Source organism: Bufo gargarizans, chromosome 2, assembly GCF_014858855.1.
Source record: "Bufo gargarizans isolate SCDJY-AF-19 chromosome 2, ASM1485885v1, whole genome shotgun sequence".
Taxonomy (NCBI): Eukaryota; Metazoa; Chordata; class Amphibia; order Anura; family Bufonidae; genus Bufo; species Bufo gargarizans.
Window position 1 is genome coordinate 585,539,340 of NC_058081.1, and position 18,297 is coordinate 585,557,636.

Here is an 18,297-nt window from a genome sequence, read left to right on the forward strand (position 1 = left end):
GGGGCACGGAAAGCTGAAAGAGAAAAAAGAGCAAAACAGACAAGAGAACGCGGTATGGAGAACAGTGCAGACAGGAAATCACCAATTTCCTATAATTAGACCAAAAAATTAAAAAATTATAAATCACAATGGTGCATTTAGGAATCATAACGTGGTATTCATAAGTCACCAGCAGAGGGCGAAAAACTTTATGACAGAAGCCTATGTACTGTCTACTGCACTACTCCAAAGGAGGGCGCTCCACACGTAACATACCACCAGTCCGAAATTATGCCTGAACGGGCCACCTAAATGTGGGCATCCTCCTACCTGGGGGAATGCATTGCACCTCTATGCTAGGTCTATGGGCCCAGTCTGCTATTCTGCTCTAGTCACACCAGAAGCCCCTAAGAAAAAGCTTCTAAAAAAAAATAAAAAAAATTCAGCCCACCAGGCGGCCACACAACCACTGCCAATCTACATATCACGTGCAAATTCCTTCAGGCATCCAGCTGCTAAAGCTCCAGTTACCAAAGGGCAAAGTTACCAAAGGCTTTTGCGTTTCCATAACCTGGTAAATAAGGATTGGGTTTAATGAGCAGCAGACGCCACTGCCAGCTTTGTAAAGTGGCACAGAGCTGGGTAAACTGTGAGATCTTACCATCTAACAGACTGTCAATAAGAAAGGCTCCTGGGCTGAACTTCCATCTAGTTACTGAGAGAAACAGATATGGAAAACAAAAGATTGCTCGGCACCCCTGGCACACCGGGTGGTGCAGATTACCCGTCCGCGCCCGTATTCCTACAGTGATGCTGCACTTCAAGTTGCCATGTACCTTAAAGAATATCTGTTACCTCTCTGGACCCGTCTGCTTTACTAGTACACTAGAACAGTCTTTTTTCTAGAACTCTGTTGTACAATTCCTCTGTTATTCCTCCTAAAAATGTACAAATTGACAACTGCAGGTTACATGTTGGGGGAAGGGAGTGTCCTTACACACTGATCCTGTCCTAGCAATGCTGACAGAATCCGATGCACCCCTCTGGCAATAGTAACATGGGGGTCATTTAGTCAAACATTTCTACTAGGAAGAACAGAGGACAGTTTTGAGAAAATAGCTATACTATGGGCAATCCAATTATTGGACAGACGGGAGAGCGGACAGCTCTTCGTTAACCTGCATATCAGGTAGAACAAAGGTCTACCAAGAGGTGGAAGCCATTCTGCAGCATGAACAAGCAACAGGGCCACGGTGCGGATTACACAAGCTCTTTCCACATCCGCAGTGCAATACAGAACCAGCAGAGATTTTTCAGATCTCATGCACACAGTAGTTTTTTAGGTGTTTTTTGTGTGCGGATTTTCAGTTCAGATTTCATCCTTGGCAAAGCAGGGCGTGAGATCTGGGGGAAATCCACAAGTAACACATGCACACCCATGGGGGGAGGGGATTCCTGAAAATCTGCATAAACTACACTGCTGTGTGCATGTACCCCAAGCCTCCGAATACTCAGTGATGTCAACAGACCTTAATGGAGAAATGTCCCTTTAAGAATGCCCCCAGGACCCACATCAAGCAAACTGATTATGCAAGGGCGTTTTATTACCTGAGATTTACATATGACCGAAGTTCGTTATGCTCTACATCACTATGAGGGCACTGTGCCCTATAACACAGGCATGTGGTACTGCACCGGCTACACCGCCTGGTCATAGAGCAGCGTGCGGTATAGACACAGGAGGAACTCTGCCTGGAATACTTCTGCTTAGAGAAGATCCCCGCAGAAAACTACGAGATCAGTTCTTTTTTCCCCTACTAGCCAGAGAGAAAATATGTAAATGTCACCAAAGCATACGGCGCCTCCAGACATGCAGCAGAGCCAACAGGGGGCACATGACAACCCCCCGAGCCCTGGCACTTCTGCAGGCAGTTTACTGTATAGCTCTGCACCCGCAGCTCCGATTTTTACAGACACTTTACAGATCACTTGAAATTGCATCAGGTCTTATCGACCTTAAAAAAAAAAAAAAAAAAAAAGACAGTAACGCGTTTTCATTTTACACACACTTTAGTGACATTTCGTGTCGTCTTGTACAAATCCCAAGCATCAACCACAAGGTTTAGTTTGCAGGTCGTATAAAAATTAATGCTTATGAAGGTACCAAAGCCAGAGCGGGAGGAAAGGGAATAGGTTGCTCCGGGCGGGCACTAAAATAGAAATCTTAAAGGCGAGTTCAGGACAGTATCATCTCATAAAGCAGGAGCCGGGGGCACAGAGCACTATTCATACAGGAGGCGGCCGCTCTGCCGACAGGATGCACATGTCACTAGTCTCTGCATGTGAAAGCAGTCACATAACCGCTTTCTCAAAGTGGTTTTCATCCGCACGCTAATCACTAAATTGTCGGCTGTTATGGGATGACTAGCTGTATTGTGGAGGGACTAAGGCTTCACGCCGTCCCACAATCCTCCGCGGCAGGACGGAGACAGAACCAGGATATAAGTAGATAACGCAGAAACGCGGTTCTCAGGAGACGGCGCGATTTCTTACATCTTTGTCATTGAAATACGTTTCAGGAGCTATGGCATCTACACTGGGGGACGGGGCACAGGCAGGACTAGGCATACATTCAGATGAGCCTTTTAAGCACATACGCGGGCAGATATTGTACACCGACTGCCAGCTGTCCCACGGGAAAGCACTCCAATTTGAAGGAACACTCCAGAAAAAGCTGGCACACGTGTATGTGCAGGGCCCTGAAGGGGCGATAAGCAACGCACTCGCACCCGGCCATCCACATATCATCACAGATCAGGCGCCTTCTTCCAGATGCCAGTTCTCATTCAGCGGTGGATGGGGGTCAGAATTGGCTTTCTCACCATACAGCAGCTACACAGCCCCCTATAGATTATGGGTGTTCTGACAATTTAATATCATAGCCAGGAGGAACCTCTCAGTTCTAATGTAGGGTGGGACCAGACGGACTTGTCTTTGCCAGCTGCACACTTTGGGCATCTATGACCCTGCCGCTGGTTCACCAATAGACCACCTTTTGCATCACGTAGCGGCACAGATGCTGAGTGCGCATGCACCGCTACACCTCTGGGTGCACTCAGACGTGGGCAGGGCATGCAAAGTCGGCATCTGCACTGCTCAGCGAGTGGCAGAATGGCATCTGCACTGCTCAGCGAGTGGCAGAATGGCATCTGCACTGCTCAGCGAGTGGCAGAATGGCCTCTGCACTGGCACTGCTGCCCGGAACAATGACGCATACATCAGATGTCTGACCCTGTGAATTAAGGGGGAGTCTCTTGGCAGCGGGGTCAGTCCCCCCAAGGCTGATTGGTGAACAAATTTGATTCACACAAATAGTTTCGCTCATAACTAGCACTTACCAATGGGTGCTACAGAGGATGACCAGGTATACCAAAGCCAACCCAATAACCGGGTCTTCCAGACACCATTCCTGAAGAAGTCCAATGTCCCCCGTTTCATCATGTAAACCATTCCCCCACCTCTCGGCAGGTTTGGTATAACCAGAGCCATTACATTTCCGCAGCTCACCCCTTCATTAGGAGGGAAGATGGCCGCGGGCTAGAGAAAAGATCTGCCTTTCTAAAGATTCAAAAAGGAAAGCACATATGCAAATGTGAAAAAACATTATCAGTCAAGGATGACGGGTTCATCTTGGCTGCACTGACTGACATTTTAAGAGCCGCAGACCTCCTCAGCAGTTCTACCTTCTCTGCACTGCAAATTATCACCATAAATAATGAATGAGAGGAAGATGCTGAACAGTGTGCACAATCCCCCATCAGAAATTTAAATCCAATGTACTTGTTCTGCTGGAAACCAAGGGAATGGATGTTTCCCAATCAATTTAAAAGTGCAAGGTTTGCCGATCCACCATATGCATAAGCAACTGACGTAAGACTTTTGTGGGTCATACCAACATGTTCTGATAGCAGGGGTAGTCAGAGGAAACATGGAGCCACTCTGACCACAAACGTCAGGCACCGCTGCATTTCTAGGTACACCTGTTAACATGCCCAGGAGGTTCCCCGACACCTTTCCTTCATTCGTCGCTCCTTCTAAGGATACTTTCACACTTGCGTTTTTCTATTCCGGCATAGAGTTCCGTTTTTCTTTTGCCGGATCAGTTTTTCCAGTCTGTGCATGCGCCAGGACACGGGAGGAGCAATTTTTGCTTTTGATCTTTAAATACCGGATGTGTTATTCCAGATGATACCGGATGAGACTGATCCAGTATTTCACCAGATCCGTCTGTAATTTCCGTTAGTACACAGCTTGCCGGATCTGGCAGGCAGTTTCTTTGCCGGAACTGCCTGCTGGAATCAAAAAATGCTAGTGTGAAAGTACCCTTAGCACAGCAAAGGGGAAGCTTATCTGAACACTGACCGATAGGAAGCCCCCCCCCCCCCACCCCCTTCCCCATTACACGGAGACATCAGCTCTGAACACGAGACCTGTAATTAATGCGTCTAAAGCCAGCGTTTGAAACTTAATTTACAAAATGGATGGGATTAAAGGTGTAATCAGAATATCCCTGTTTATGTAATTACTGCAATGTCAGAGCAACCCGGGAAGTTTCCAAGCCTTTTTTGGATGGGCTGAATGTGGCAGCGAGAGCTATAACCCCTGCTATCCTGCTTGTTAATATAATATTCTCGTAACAGAAGCCCATTTTCTTTGCCGTAGTACCGAGACGAAAAACCAATTAAGGATCCAGGTTTTAAACACTTCAGTTTAGCTTTTAAAAGCCGCGTTGATACATTGCGGCTGAAGAACCCGTAACGGCACAGGTTCATAATTCTGTAATCGCAGGTCCTTCTATAGGGAAGACACTAAATTATACAAATAAACCTACAGAAGGGGAAAAACGGGGAGGGGGACAAGATATTTTAAAGAAACGGTACTAAACATGACCTCAAGCATTGATGAGTGTCACCATGAAATAAACCAGGCACAATGCCCTGTAGTTCTAGCTCAGCTGTGCACCCGTCACTGTAGTATCCATAGAAGTGAACGAGGGTGGCATACTTGTAATTACACCTGCTCACCACCGCAATGGCTGTGGCGAGCAGGTAAACAGAGCAGAAAAGGTAGCGCTCGTACGACGGCCCCCGCAGACCCGATACTGATTACCTATCCTGAGTATAGGTCATCAATAGTAGAAAGTGGACAACCCTTTAAAAGGGGTTATCCAGGACTAGGAAAAAAAGAAGAAAAAAAAAACACAGCATCACAACGGTCCACAGGTTGCGTGTGGTATTGCATCTCAGTCGCATGAACTTCAATAACGAAGGTGGCAGACAACCCATGGGCAGGTGCGATGCGGTTTCTGGAGCAGAGCAGCCATGTTTTTTTCTAATCCCATAAAAATCCTTTAACATGGGTTTCAAAACACAACTACCAGCATACTTGAGATTGCAGGGACGTCCAACAAATCCACTGACAACTATAGGACGCTGTATTCTAAAATATCACCGAAGGTACTCACGGAGAAACCAAACACAGGAGAAAATGTGAGCTCTTTGAAGAATTGGCAGGCCAAGGTGGTTATTTCGAGAAACACTCTATTACAATGTGTAGATACTTCAAACGCGGCAATCCTCCGAGGAAAAGAAAAGCAATAGCGCTGATGCTTTAGAGAAAGCGTAGTAACGGCGGCCTCCCCCTCCGATTCAGGAGTCACCGTGCTAACAGGCAGGCATCTGAAGCGCGTCTTGTCATCAGATCTCACACTACACCAGTCTGATCTGCCGAATACAGGACGGCCGACTACCACAATGCACCACCGCGCAGACAGGTGTCAGAAATCAGGATTCCTTTATGTCAGGAAAATAACAAATGGCGGAGAGAGACTGGGGTGAAAGTTCGTCCAAAAAATCATCAGCCCGGGAGGAAGAATGATATTTTTGTTCTCATTCCCCCCGTAGTAATCCTGGAACAGCGGATTAGGAGAGATTAATTTCGAAGAGAACTATTTGCAGTCGTTCATAACAAATATGTTTGCACAATGATACAGTGGATCAAAAGTCAACTGCTAGCGCGAGTGTGTGCCCGGAGCGTGTCAACACCGCGTAACCGTCAAATCTGTAATGTGGGAGAGACACAGGCCAAAAATGCTAGTTTTTACAGAGGGTTTCCCCTAAAGTGCGAGCCATTAGTAAACACAAACTGCGTTCTCCTCTTCAACCACAATATTTTTAATATCTGTCCCATCTTGACAACCCCTTTCCAAATGCCCTATAGGTCAAAGTTGGGGGGCACGTCGCTCTGGACGTCTTTTATAAGCCAGTGCCACTAAAAAGTAGCTCTAAAAAGGTGGTGGACCTGGTCCCTCCGTGTGTTACAGAAGATCATGCAGCTGAAGAGACCCATGTAACGCCATATTTCTTCTGTAATGGCCGGTGTAAGGAAAACGAGCACCTTCCACCCAGAAGCATCATCTGCTTGCAAGGGGTCTCAGTCAGAACTCCAAGATGAGACAACCCCTTTAAGAATTTGATAAGAAGAGGGACACTTGGGATTTGTACTTTAGTAGTGTAGTACAGAAATCTATTATTACATTATGGAACATAATACAATAAAAGGCAAGTGCTATCTGTACCACAGCCAACCATGACATCAAATATATCACTGTAGCCAGTGCCACTAAAAAGCAGCTGTGAAGGTGGTGGACCTGGTCAGTCCATGGATTACACAGAAGGACACTCATCGAAATAGGCCCATGTAATGCCACATTTCCCCTGTAGTGGCCGCTGTAAGGGCATCTGCTGCTTGCAATGTGTCTCGGCCATCTGAGATGAGACAACTCCTTTAAGAATTTCAGAGGAGGATGACCACTTGGGATTTGTACTTGGTAAATTTTTGTTTGACTGTTGGAAAATGCCCCTCAATTTTTTTTTTTTTATCGGCATCATAGAAACCTTTATTATTTCACTGTGGAGTACAATGCAATAAAAAGGTAAATGCCACCTCTACCATAACTTCATCTTGGACGGAGGAGACCACACAAAAACCAGGAACTGGGGGGGGGAGAAGACATGTTCTTACAACTTACCTCTTGCTGAATATATCTGAAATGATGGAGAATGCCATGTGGACAACTCATGTGCCAGAAATAAATGACTTCTTTAACACCTGGATTATAATCCCCAGCGCCACCACCAGACATGCTGTATAAGTGTTCTCCACGTCCATGCTCTTCTACACTGCTGGGATTATTCAGACCATCACAAAAGACCAAACTTTTCCACCCCAACCCCCTTCGCATGTGGACTGCCATAATTTATGACGTAATATTGACCAGTCATCTCGGAAAGGGCGATATACTGGTGGAGGACATATTGATTAATACACTATTACATGCTGTAAAGACTTAGGAACATGTCAAGCGTGCAGGCAATGAAACCCAGGATAGCACAAGCAATGTGTAGATGCCGAACTCCTGACTACATCTAGAGGGGTACAGCCATGATACAGGAGGCTGAAACACACTCCACATGCTTGTATATATGTTGGCGAATGAGTCTACTCTGATGGTCCTCATCGGGACCTGTCCAACCAGTAGGCACGCCAGCTACCATTTACCCTCACCGATACTACGTTCTTGGCATGCCTTAAAATGCTTTCTTGAAGAGTTCCTTTTAATTTTACTGAAGGCCCTGAAGCCGTGATTCATTTCAATCTCCTGAGTTTGAAGAATGAAGAAGAAAGGGCACAAGGAACAATGGATTCAATGACTCTCCCACTTGGAAGTAAACTGTTAAAACCAGGTCAGGACCCAAATGTAGATAATGACTGCCAATGTCCACAGCAGCTGACCCTCCAGCTCTTGTAAATCCACAGGGTATGCTGGGAGTTGTAGCTTAACTACCATTTTGAAATCGGAAGAACCCAAATCTGATCTGGGATTCAGCCCGGATAAGACGATGCATTCAGCCTGTACTCTACACCTTGTTAGCAGCGAGAGCTGATGCATCAATTTCAGAAGCCACAAGGCAAGGAGAAAAAAAACCAAAAACAAAACATGTAATACTAGTCTGAATAATCGCCCAGCCAGATCAAATATCACGCCATGTGCTGCCTGCCAAGCACGGCGCTGGCCAAAATACAATGAGCGCTCGTGTGTCCCGAGCTCCTGAGAAACCCTTAAAAATAGCATCTTAATAATGGAGGCGAAGAAAACTGTGAGAAGCCCTAAGCTGCACTGAGCTCAGTGGGTGACTTTGCAGGGCAGGGGCGGATCAGGACTGGAGCAGAACCCAGTACCAGGACCCATACCTGCAGGGCATTAGCATGGAGTCATGGCTTTGGCATCACATAGTTGCAGGAACCTGGAGAAACACTTTAAGGAGTAGTGACCCCATGCTCACTTAGGCCACTAGTTTAAATGCCCCCTCCCCTTCTACTAGGCACTGGCAGCACCTCAACCCCGGGCTGTTAATGGCCTCCAGAAGGGAAAGGCTTTGGTTTACTAGTGAAATACATGGCGGTAATAAAGGTCACAGGTCATAAAATAAATCCGCTGGTGTAACGTGAAAGGTAGGCCAAGGTAATCTAATAAAGTTTCCGTCCATGATTCTCGGTGAGCATGCACGGCTCATGTTACTTGGCAGAGTACAGGTAACCCCTTATAGAAAAGTGCCCAACCGGAACAGCGCGGGACTGTGTACACAAAACGACAGCACATGCCTGTGTCTAAGTGGTTCCTAAGCAAGTGGAGATGGGAGACATTTAGCTGGTGCAATCCTCCAGGATCCTCAACCCTACAACCCCCGGTGTCTCATATTTCCAGGAGGCTCAACAAATATATTTAATGGGGGCTTCCAGGATAAAGGATAGGTGATCAATATCAGATCGGTGGGGGTCTGACACCCCTGCGTATCAGCTGCTAGCAGGAGACAGGGCCACCGGGACGAACAGACCTGGAAGCAAGGAAGACGACGGCTCCATACGCTGTAGTGTCTAGTCAATGGAGGCTGAGCTGTAGGAGCCCTGCACGGCCCCTAGTGTACAGAGCTGCACGCTTCCATCCATATACCGTATTAAGGGCGTCACTGTATTAGGAGGCCCCAATGTTTTAGACCTCATCCCCGAATAAAGGGGTTTGTCTAGGATCAGGAAAAACATGGCTGCTTTCTTCCAAAAACAGCATCACTCCTGTCCATGGGTTGTGTCTGGTATTGCAGCTCGGCTCCCTTTGAGTCAATGGCGCACACAATCTGTGGACAGCGGTGGTGCTATTGTTGGAGGAAAGCAGCCATTTTTTTTTTTTTTTTTTGAATCCTGTGTTCCCCTTTAGTGGTGTATTCCAGCTGTGGAAAGTTAGGTGGGATAACTATCGGTGGGAGTCATACTGCTGACTGACAAGAATAGGGACCCCGCACCCCATTCTCTAAAACTCCCATAAAGATGAATGGAGCAGCCTAGATCCTTGACCACCTTCTCTGTTCATTTTGGGGGATCCACATTCTCGTGATCAGTGGGGGTCCCAGTGGTAGGACCCCCTATTGATCTAATAGTTAACCCCTAGGGCACAACTTTCCACAGCCAGAATACCCCTTTAACGGTAAATCCTGATACTATAGAACTTGGCAGCAGTGTTCACACCTGTGTTAGTGGCTCAGTCTCCGTCAAAAAAATAAAAAAGTGCAAAAAATAACGCAGCATGCAGCACTAAACCGACGTCCACCATGACGATATGAGAACAGAAGGAACAAAAACCAATGTCTGTGCCGGAGCCATCACTTGACGGCACCAACAGCGCTGACTATAAAGGGGTCCGTTGGGTGCCCAATCCAGCACTGCCATTATATGCGTTTCCCCCGTTCCTACAATGGAACACAAAAGTGGAAAGCCGAATGCAGTGGTGAATACAGCCCACTGAACCTGGCACAAAAAGCAGCTTGCCATCTCTCACGTGTTGGCATGCCATATATTTTATATTGACCATGCCATCAAATATTTAGCCAGAGCAGAAAACGCACTGTACTACCTGGACGGACCGCGGGGAACATTAGACTCAGGAATCTGGACGCGCTGACCTTTTATAGGGTTAGCCTAAATATTAGTGAAAAACAGGCGAGATCTGGAAACGATCGGCATACATCAGCGCAGGAGAACGTTGCAGACTTTATGGCCTTAATTCCTGTTAACGGTTAAATTACCAAAAGGGGTGAAAAAAAAAAAAATCCTGCACCGCAGCTAAGAGCGGTGATTTATGAGACAATCCGAGAAGCTTAAACAATTTATGACTGTCAACCGCCATCGGCCCAGGACAGGCTTCTCGCTCTCTAGTTAGGAAGGATGTGATATAAAAATAAAAACGGACAGGCTGGATTCGTAATACCCCCCACCCCCAGAAACACATGCGGGTGAAACACCAGGCAGACATTACACTGTGCTGTGAATGAGTGAAGCCACATGTGCTCCACAGGGCGAGGGGAGGGGAGCGGAGCTGGTTTTCTCAGCAAATAGAAAGTGGTCGGGCCAGTCTGTCCCTGAGAACATGGCTTGAGTAAACATTACACCAGTACTGCTCCAATTAAACATGAAAGGCATTCCAAGATCCAGTCCTGCACTTCAGCCCTGACAAGAGGGTAAGAGAGGACAGGACTCCCAAGTTCAGTGCTCAACACAAGGCCTGGCACAGACACCTTCCAAACACCACTCCTGGCCGCTGCCCATTGTTACCAACTACCCTGGGCGCCGGTTTAGAGCAGGCAGACGACATGGATTATTAGAGCCTCACTCAGGCATCATGGAGAGCAGCAGAAACGTCCATTAGAAGCTTGAAGGAGCCACTAAGGATAAAGCAGAGAGCTCCTTCATAGATGGAAAGGTCCCTGGGCACTGGGGATGAGGCAGAGGTTTTTCTGGACCTCCTGGAAGAAGTCTAAGAAGAGAAGATCAAAGCAGAGGCCCGAGCAGGTTCTTAATAACTAAAGCCACTGAAGAACCTGAGGCCACCACTCATTTCTACCAACTTTACTCACGTGAGACCTACATAGAGAGTCCTGAGCAGCTTTTAGGAATGCACCAATTGTCTCACTATCTCCAGACTCATACCCAACCCATCCCTCAAACTAAAACCTGAGATATCCCCTCTAAATGCACCTCAAAAGCAAAAACCAACATCCACAGGTCTCAAGTCTGAATATACACCAACCAGAACCTCACTTATCAAAACCCACCGTGCCTGGGCATCTCTGGCCACACCTGCACCTCCCACACCAGAGCTGGTGGCCACCTCTCACTTCCACACACAATGGACGGCATCACCAGAGAGTTTGGGGGTCCTACCCAGCAAGGTCTCTAGAAGAAGGGGTGCCAAATCACTGGGTACCCCCCAACTCCTGCCCTCCCCCAGGGCAGATGGCCAGACTAGGATCATGAATGGCTACAGTCAGCACCACCAAGTGCAGGAGCCCCCTCCCCTCCAAGACTACACATGAGGGGGAGGAGGGGGTCTCACCACTTGCCTGTGATCCGAGCCGCGTCCAGCTTGCGAAATCACACGGAGTCCTGGGGCTGCGGCCACGGCCTGGGGGCTCCCCATGGATAGAGCGGAACCGGGCGGATAGGTCCCGAGAGCGCGCAGCGCAACAATGGGAGACTGGGGCTCCTGCGGCTGCCCTTCCGCCTCTTGTCCCCACATGCACGGCGCTGGCCGTCCTCCCTCCTCCTCAGCTGTTCAGCAGACACTTCCACATGCCTGATCCAGACTCCGTACAGCAGACATCAGCAGCCGGGGGGAGGGGAGATCAGCCCCTTCCAGCCTCCTGCTCTGCTCCCAACCACACGCAAGACCCGGACTGGATCCCGCCCGCCCCCTCCTCCTGCTGATGGATGGCTGGCAGATACAAAGGGGCACCTGCCGGGTCACGGGGTGACGAGGGCTCCTGTTCTGGGTTCACGCCAGTGATCAGTACATGGAGTCATGTTCCCCGGGGAGGCGCTTCCCGCGGGTCATGCCAAGGCAGATGAGCAACCAATCAGGACGCTGCTTTCAATCTCCATAAGTCTGAAGAGAACTGATAGCTGGTTGCTATGCACAGCTCCTTCACCTTCATAGCAACCCTCTCCCCTATAGTACCCCACACCTATAGTATCACTGGGGCTCCCCATTATTATAAACCAGAACACAGACCTACATTTTCCAGAGAACATCCTTGAAATAAATTATTCTGCACCGAAATCAGCATGTGTTTTGCATCCCATGAATGTAAATGGATTTCCACATCTCTAAACGCGTGCAGAGAAAAAAAAATATCAAGAAGATTCCACTATGGAAATTATGAGTGGCATGTCACTAATTTAAGGCGGAAAATGCAAGAAGTAGCCCCACTAAATGACAAAGGGGCTATTCTATGTGCAGATTAAGGGCTCATGCACATGGCCGTTGCCTGGCCTGCGAACAGCGGGTCCACAATACACGGGTGGACCTATTCACTTGAGGTGCGGAACGGAGGCACGAATTGGGAGGCCAAGGAAGCACTACGGAGTACGGAGTGCTTCAGTGGGTTTTCTGTCTGCCTCCACACCGCAAAAAAGTAGTCCATTCACTGCTTTTTTGCTGTGCAAAGAGTCAGATGCAGATCGCGGACTCTATTCAAGTGAATGGGTCCGCGATCCGCATGCGGCGGCCCCACAGTCGGTGCCCGTGCATTGTGGACTGCAGTACGGGGTGGGCACACGTTTGTATGCTTGAGGCCTAAACCTGTCGCACATGCAGGGCGGATAGCAGAGGGTCAGGCATCTAATCAATCCTATGAATAAATACGCATGTCCTTTTCAAAACCCCATCCACACATGCTGGAAATCACAGCAGATTTTCTAACCCGCAGCACGCCCATTATGTAGTGGAAATGCCACGTATTTAGGGCTCATGCACACGGCCGTATGTATTTTGCGGTCCGCAAAAAATACAGACAGACTTTTTTCGGCGGATCCAATACAACAATGCCTTTTACTGTCTGCAAAACGGGCAATAATAGGGCATATTCTATCTTTTTTGCAAGGCTATGGAACGAACATATGGGTGCGGACAACACACGCTGTACCGCCTGCATTTTTTGCAGACCCATTGAAAAGAACGGGTCCTTATTCTCTGCAAAAAATAAAATGGAAACAAAATATGTTTGTGCGCATGAGCCCTTACAATCTAGAGGTACACGTACACTGTGTGGATTTGTATGCGGAAAGTCGACCTAAAAAGCGCACACGAATCTCAGTTTAGGAGTGGCTCCACTTCGGAAATGCGGCAAAATCCGCACACATTTGTTTATCTGCAGCTTATCTGTGTAATTTAACAACCGCACTGAAATCTAAAACCGCACTATATCAGCTGTGGAGCCGCACAAACAATTGACACGCTACGCATTTTAAAAGGCATACCACGGGTCAATTTCCGCACATACCGTACATCATGTACACAAAATGTGCAAATCTCATTTACTTTGCCGATTTGGTATTACACTGCAGACTTTCCACGAGTAATACGCATTGTGTGCATAGGGCCGTGCACGACAAATGTGGATTTCGCAGGGGATCATTGTGGATTCGCAGATAAACTTGCTCCATCTGGACCCGGCCTTAATGGAAAGTGTGACTGAAATAAACTGCTGTCATGAAAGTACATGGCAGCGGACAGTCTGGAACAATGCCTGGCCGGCGTACAGGGCACACGTTTAGCCTGTCCTCCACACATCAGGTCGCACAGGACGGGACATCTCATTTCCACACGGCCATCTGGGTAGTCAGGGTCAACCTCTCACCATTACAGCTCATGAAAACCAAGGAGGGACGAACACAGGCCAGAACCAGCGAGGCTCCCAGAAAAATCGAGCACACGTTACAAGGCAAGATACATTTTAAAGGTGATCTAAACATTCCAAAATCCAATCATCCTGCATGCTTGATCCTTTGCAAAATGACTGCTGGGTCACATGATCCTTGGGGACACAGCACTGCTGAGGCCAGTCATTGGCTGCAGCATCATCTGTGAGGCTTGTGGCACACTTGCGTTTGCAGATCTAGCAGACTCCCAGGAACAGCCCGACAGATCCGACATTGCCCAAAGATGCCGGAATGACGTCTGGCATCGTGATGGATCATGTGATGATTGGAGTGATGTCACCAAAGGTCCTATTGCTCACAGATGAAGACAGAAGAGATGCCGGCTGCGCAAACAAGTTGATTAAGGGGAGTTACATTTTTTTTTTTTTTAACCCCTCCAGCCCTATTGTACTATGCATTCTGTATTCAGAATGCTATTAATTTTCCCTTATAACCATGTTATAAGGGGAAATAATAATGATCGGGTCCCCATCCCAATCGTCACCTAGCAACTGCGCGTGAAAATCGCATTGCATCCGCACTTGCTTGCAGACGCTTGCGATTTTCATGCAACCCCATTCATTTCTATGGGGCCTGCGTTACGTGAAAAACGCACAAAGAGGAGCATGCTGCGATTTTCACGCAAAGCACAAGTGATGCGTGAAAATCACAGCTCGTGTGCACAGCCCCATAGAAATGAATGGGTCAGGATTCAGTGCAGGTGCAATGCGTTCAACTCATGCATTACACCCGCGCGGAATACTCGCCCGTGTGAAAGGGGCCTAATAGATTCTTTAGAAATTCATTTTCAGCTGAGCAACGTCCGTGAATTACGGATGACACATGGGTGGTAAAAAACGGACACACAGACCAAACACGGACAGTTTCATGGATGAAACACGTACACTTTTTTTCACGGACGTCACGTGACACTGACACAGAAATGCGAACGAGGCCTTATTGTTGAGCGAAGTGAGCTTCGAATGCTTCATCCGAAGTAGTTTTGTTCAAAACTTCACAATAAGGGTCCATTGACACTTCTGTATGTGTTTTGCGGATTCGCAAATTGCAGATCCGCAAAACACGGACATCAGCAATGTGCGTTCCGCATTTTGCGGACCGCGCATCGCCGACACTCATAGAAAATGCCTTTTCTTGTCCACAGTTGCGGACACGAATAGGACGTGTTCTATTTTTTTGTTGCGGAATGGAAGTGCAAATCCGCAAATGCAGATGCGAACAGCACATTCCGGACCCATTGAAAATGAATGGGTCCGCACCTGTTCCGCAAAATTGCAGAACAGATGCGGACCCATTTTGCGGCCGTGTGAATGGACCCAAATACTGTATGGAGATTTGTCTCCGTACAGTATTAGGGTCCATTCACGCGTCCGTAGGATGGGTCCGGATTCGTTCCGCAATGTTGCCATTCATTCATTCTCTATGGGGCCGGAAGAGATGCAGACAGCACACAGTGTTGCCCCGATCTTCCGGTCCGAGTCTCCCGAAAAAAATAGAACATGTTCTATTCTTGTCCGCAATACACCACAGACGTGTTAATGGACCCTTAGGCCTCCTTCAAAGAAATTGGGTTTTTTTACCCTCGTTTACGGGCAGTTTTTTGCGTTCTGTATAAGGTCCATATCCGTAACCATTTATTTCAATGGTTCCACAAAAAACAGAATGTACTCCGTATGCATTACGTTTCCATATTTCTGTTCCGTTGAAAGATAGAACATGTCCTATTGTCTGCAAATCACGTTCCATAGCTTCATTCAAGTCAACGGGTCCACCCAAAAAAAAAAAAAAGGAACACATACGGAAATGCATCCGTATGTCTTCCGTATCCGTTCAGTTTTTGCGGACTCATCTATTGAAAATTTTATAATCAGCCCAATTTTAATTAATGTAATTACTGTATATGCAATAAGGAAAAACGTAACGGAAACAAAAAATTGTAACAACGTATCCGTGAAAAACATACCGCAAAACACTGATAAAAAAAAACATACGGTCGTGTGAAAGAGAGCTTAAAATGTATGGGCTCCGATGAGCCGAAGTTAGTTATTCACGAAGTTGCGCGTGACCTCGTTGGATAACTTCAGCAGTTGATTTTTAGTTCAAGTGCGACTTTTTGAATAACGTCAGCTCATCCGAGCCCATACATTCTAATACTGTACGGAGACTGATCTCCGTACAGTATTATTCCAAAGTTTTGAACGAAGCGACTTTGGATGAAGCATCCGCCGCTCGCTTCCCTCAACACGAGTCCGTATATGGCTTCTGGTAACAGGATATAAGCTAGAACAACCAAATGCAAACGCGCAAGATCACAGTGCGACGTCACACCTAGTGTGTCCTATGGGATCAGATGGAAGTCCACAAGCTCACTGCTGGATCTTCTGGACTAATCCCAAACCGTATGAAATGCGTGTTATTTCTTCTGCATTTCCTTTCTACAAACGCTCTTTTCATAACACATTTCATAGATCTCTAGAACGCCATATACCATGGCAGCATCCTCGCACAATGTGAGCAACACTTGCAGGCGGATGGCATTAGCGTTTTAATATGTTCCTGCTCAATGAAACTTTCCTCCTGCTCGGTCTCTCAAGGAGGCAATAGAAAAAGCAGCCAAGTGGAAATCTTTTACTGCTCCATGCGGACAAGGTGTAACCACAGAGAAGGGCTCCAGCTGCCTGCTCATGACTTCCACAGCATTTCATCAGCCTCCATCAGATGAAAGGAGCCTTCTTCTACGTGAAGGCAAATAAATACTCCTTCCTGCAGAAAGCTCTAAGTGGCCTGCAACTGAGGTGAGACGATAACTGCCAACGTGCCCTCACGGATGAAGAGCCGCATTGCATTACACTGCTACTTCCCCTCTTGCCTCTAAAAACCTACCACCCACAGGCCCCTTTAAATGATCGGCACAGGTTGTCACCTGCAATAATGCCACCCTGAGGATTCTGGATGCCAATACTGTTAAAAAAAAATAAAAATACCACGAGAGAGAGCGGCAGATCACACAGGTGACAACCAAACAAACCGCCACAGGCTAAGTGTTGTGCTCACTGTGGAGGTTGGCGCCTGTTTGCAGTGTCACCAGTAACAACGGAGGGGCCAGTGCGGCGTCCCAGTCATGTGCGGGCATAACATGAGGTTACCTCCTCCACTACTTATCTACACGCCAAGTGCCATCATGGTGAACCCCTGCAAGGCCACAGTCAAGCATGGTATATTACAGATGACCTCTGGTTTCCTTTATTAATTCCATTCCTTCCTGGATCCAGCTCAGAAGACTTCAGAGCGACCTCCATTTATCAAAATAACCGTGTCAGGCTGAGTACCGTTAACAGATATGAGAGGAGACAAGGGACGCCGTTACATAGAGCCCCGTGTGCTGTACAGGCCGCTACATGCTGCTAACGACATCTGATTTCATGACAAAGCCGATAAAATGTGTCCGGGGCTCATCTACCTCTATGTGCGGAGAGTTAACCTCTTATTTAAAGGCTTGCACAATTCTCCATATAACGGCAACCACAGGCCGTGGAGCTTCTCTGGCCTAACAAAAGGGAAGCCTGTAAATAGGTGCCACCTCCTGGTCAACAGTCATCACCTTATCTATCATTGTAATCCTGCTGAAATGATATCATCTAAATATAGTTAACACAGGATCCACTTTCCACAATAGGCGATATCACAGCTTACCTACTCCCTCCTGACCTCTGCACAGGTCACACAGCATTGCCGAGAAATGAATGGCAGAACTTGGGCCCACTAGAAGAAAGTCTGGTGGACTAGTCTGAGCCTTCTCCATACAACCATCTCCGGTATGGCACAGGCCAACATTGCACTAACGCTAGCCAAAATCTTATAACAAAATATGTGCCTTTTCTGATGCGGGAGAAGGTTTTTTAGACCATTTATGAATAAGAATATTACAAAAACACAAGCAAATAAATAATTCAATCAATTACATACCAGACATTCTTTTTTTAGGCCACGTGGGCCCATACATCTCCTGTGAAAGCTGTCGGACAGAAAAACCATGCCATAAGAGAAGACCACAAATGGCTGATTGATCTCGGACATATTATGGTCACGTGCATGGGGCCCCATTATACATTTAGCGCAAATCCACCGATGCACAATTGCTTACCTGGATGAGAAGCGGCCTTGCCGAAAGAGGGACATCATGCAACTAACGCTGCAAATTTTAGGGCCCTTTCACGTATGCATTTCTCTCTCGATACCAGAGAAAAACGCTTCCATTTTGTCCCCATTCATCGACCTGAACAGAACATAACGCACCAAAAGGCATTCCGTTCCGTTTAGTCAGGTTCCCATATTGGATGCACACAATGCAAGTCAATAGTGCTGGATCCGTTTCCTTGGACACGATAGAAAACAGATCCGGCACCCATTGACATGCCCCAACAGTCA

At 47.3% G+C, this 18,297-nt stretch overlaps 1 protein-coding gene across 8 annotated transcripts in view; it reads right to left on the minus strand.

Moving 5' to 3' along the window:
• The window catches only part of RERE (arginine-glutamic acid dipeptide repeats), a 324,868-nt gene that overhangs the window by 202,266 nt on the left and 104,305 nt on the right, over window positions 1-18,297 (minus strand). Inside the window, exon 1 of one of the 8 annotated variants that reach the window (XM_044281818.1) lies at window positions 7,070-7,091. The exons of 6 other annotated variants lie outside the window; for them this stretch is intronic. The gene's annotated coding sequence lies outside the window, so the exon portion shown is untranslated. Of the gene's footprint in view, window positions 1-3,377; window positions 3,402-7,069; window positions 7,092-18,297 lie in introns of those variants that run through there. One more of the 8 variants, XM_044281817.1, reaches the window with a different exon arrangement.